The following is a 3,336-nucleotide window of genomic DNA, read 5'->3' as shown; positions in this document are numbered from 1 at the left end:
TACGGTGGCAATTTTGTGATTATTGAGAAATCTCGTGGCGTTTATAAATGTTTAGATTGTCAGATTATATATCTAATCCAAGGGTTGAGAATTGGTCTCACGAGTCTCACGAAAAACTACTGGTCTTACATTATCCTAAGTCTATATATATATATATATATATATATATATATATTCTTGAAAAATGGCATCAACTCTTGTTGTAAAAATGATATCTAAATTAATCATATGTTTCTAGATTCTTAATTAAAAAAAAGACAAAGATGGAATATTTGGAGCTCATAAATAAAAATTTAAATAATTGGGAACATGGTATAAAGAAAGACTTTGTTACTGAAATTTCAACATAAACTATTATAACAACAATCCAAAAACTTGTACCCTACAAAGAAGCCAAATAAATACATTTCATTCATTATGAATAGACATAAAGAAAAGATAAATTTTCTAATAAAATATTTCTAACATCTTAAATAGTTATGTTAAAATAATGAAATGGTAAAACTGAAAGACTGTTGATTTAAATCATAATTTTGTAAATGAAATGTCTTTATCATAAAAGCAAAAAAAAAAAATTTAAACCCCACCATTTTCTTGATGAAAACCCATAAACTTAACACCCATTTATATGAAACTAAAATCCAATACCCACATAACCAAAATAAGGCTTGATGTTTAAATACCGAAAACATAAACAATAAACAACATTTGAAGCGTCAAATCATGAATACTCTTCATACCCAAAATAACACGAAAACATAGATAAAATATCATAACTAAAACTCACCTTTTGGTGACGGGAGAAACCCGATTCTATTGAATGTGACGGAACACAAAAATAGGTCACATATCTATCTTATATGAGTGTCACTTACGGATTACAAATTCATTAAGATCAACCTCTCCAGGTCTATAGTTTAATAGGTTAACAAGCCCAACAACTCCATGTTTATTGCTTGTATAGCTACCAAGTTCAACCACACCTGGTCTACACCTCGGGATCTCCAAAAATCCTAGTTAAGCTCGTTCACAAGAAATTACATTTTGTTGATCAATGGTCGATGCCCAAATCAAAGAGCCCATATCTTATTGTCTATAAAGACCAAATGCCTATTTCATATTACATTACATGAATGTTCGTCTTACTCAAACCAACTCCTATCTTATGAATCCATTACATGACAGTCTAGATTACATGACCACAAATGAATGACCATACATCAGAGCATGCAACAATTCAAATAAATATGCCATAAACTGCATATAACTCCAAAAAGTCAACATAGAGCAAATTAAACTGGACAAATGTCCCCAAGACTCATCTGAGTCAAAATCGAGCCAAAGTTCAATAACTCAATTGACTATTAAATAAAAAGTCATCATAAGCGATAGTATGTATTTAACCAATGTTTATGAAAACACATGCTCCAAAAGTATGATTAACTCAAAAACTCATCATGGACATTTTCCAAATGAAATCATACTATTTATATCTCCAAAATAGTTTATGACTCTATAATGTGTTTATTCCGAATGGTTTATAAAACCCAAGGCAGCAAGAGTGCATTAATGTCAAACAACCTCCATTTCTGAAATAAATCAAATGACACAATCTAAATATTTATTTACCAAAGTGTCCAAAAACCCTAAGTACGAGTGTTTCACAATATTTATAAAACCAAATATGCATAACTCATTAATAACTCACACATTTGACAAATAGCAAGTAAAACATATTAATATTTCGTAATAAATTTTTTGGCATGTACAAAATTTTCACTAAGCAACTTGAACTCACCTTGTTAGGTTAAGTTAAACCTAGTTTTTAAACACGAATCTCTAGCTTCCACTGGTGAAGATCCACCATCTTCAAGTTGTTCACAACAAAGATCTAGGGTTTCCAAACCAACCAATTCCTCAAGTCTAGAAAGGAACCATAAATGAGTATACATTTTACATCCACAAAGATCTCCATGCTAGAGATCGAAATATTCAAGAAACTTACGACATCAAGATCTTGAGATCTCCCAATTTAACCCTTCCATGGAATCCTTCCAACTCTTAAAATCCAATCTTTCAAATACTAAATCTTTGAATTCTTTAAGTAAAACTACACCAAGATGCTCTAGATATGAGACCAAAGCTCTCAAAAAATTCGCTCCAAAATGAGAGAGGATTGAAGTGGGTGAAGAACCCAAAAACCTTAGCTCAAAATATGGACGTTCCTGTGACCATAGTCGCGTGGTAAGTCGCCCGCGTCCGAAACCCCATTTTACTAAAAAGAGAGTTGTGCGACTTTTTCCGCGACCTAGTAGCGGGATAAGTAGCGGGATTTTCTGTTTCACTCCCGGTGCCACTTTTCTCCAACTAGAACTCTCCTATATCATAAGCTCTTATGACCCAATTGTTAGGTCAAATATTATTGTATCCGAGATAAGTATTAAGAAATAACTCTCATGTATGTTTTGTAGAATAGATCATACAAATTTTCGCAAAATACGTGACAATAAGAGCATCTCTGATAAATTCTCTAAAATAAAAAATTAATCGTTTTCTAAAATTAGAGAAAACTCCAAGTTTAAAAAAATTAGTTAAAACTTAATGAGAGGAGCGAGAAATGGTTTTTTTTATCCATTTTCATTAATGAGATTGATTATTATCATTTTATACATATTTTTTAAAAGTGATTTCAAAAGAAAAAATTACAAAAATATTTTAATAATATAATTAATACTAAAATCTGTAAAAATAAAGAAAGAGATTTGAATATATATTTTTAATGATTTTAACTTCTGGTTTTCAAAATACAAGAATTATAAATAATATATTGAAAATACTCTAACATACCCTTTTTTTAATTGGATGCGAGAGAAAGTAAAAACAAAATACACGATAAATTACAGCAGTAATTTTAACAGGTAACTTGTAATGGATAACAAAAAACAATTTATCTGTATCTTACCCACAAAAAATGTCGAGTAAATGAGTTATAAATAAATGAAAAAATGGATAAAATTTTATTTACCCATCATATCTAATAGGGATGGCAACGGGGCGGGGATGGGGCGGGGTTTGCAATCCCCGGCTCCGGCCCCGGTTTATATAAATAGTCCCCGGCCCTGGCCCCGTCCCCGGTCAACTTTCGGTCAACCCCGGTCAACCCCCGGTCAACCTCCGGTCAACCCCCGGTCAACACCCGATCAATTTAGAATTAATAAGTTTTTTCTAAGCATGATCAACATAACAACATAATTAGTTAATTACATCTTATCTAGTCTTACCTAATAAAAATAATAAAATTGTAAAATTAACAATAATCCAATAAAATTGTAAAAG

Source organism: Cynara cardunculus (assembly GCF_001531365.2).
Source record: "Cynara cardunculus var. scolymus isolate 2C chromosome LG 6, CcrdV1, whole genome shotgun sequence".
NCBI classification, from domain to species: domain Eukaryota; kingdom Viridiplantae; phylum Streptophyta; class Magnoliopsida; order Asterales; family Asteraceae; genus Cynara; species Cynara cardunculus.
Note: the sequence above shows the minus strand (reverse complement) of the source record.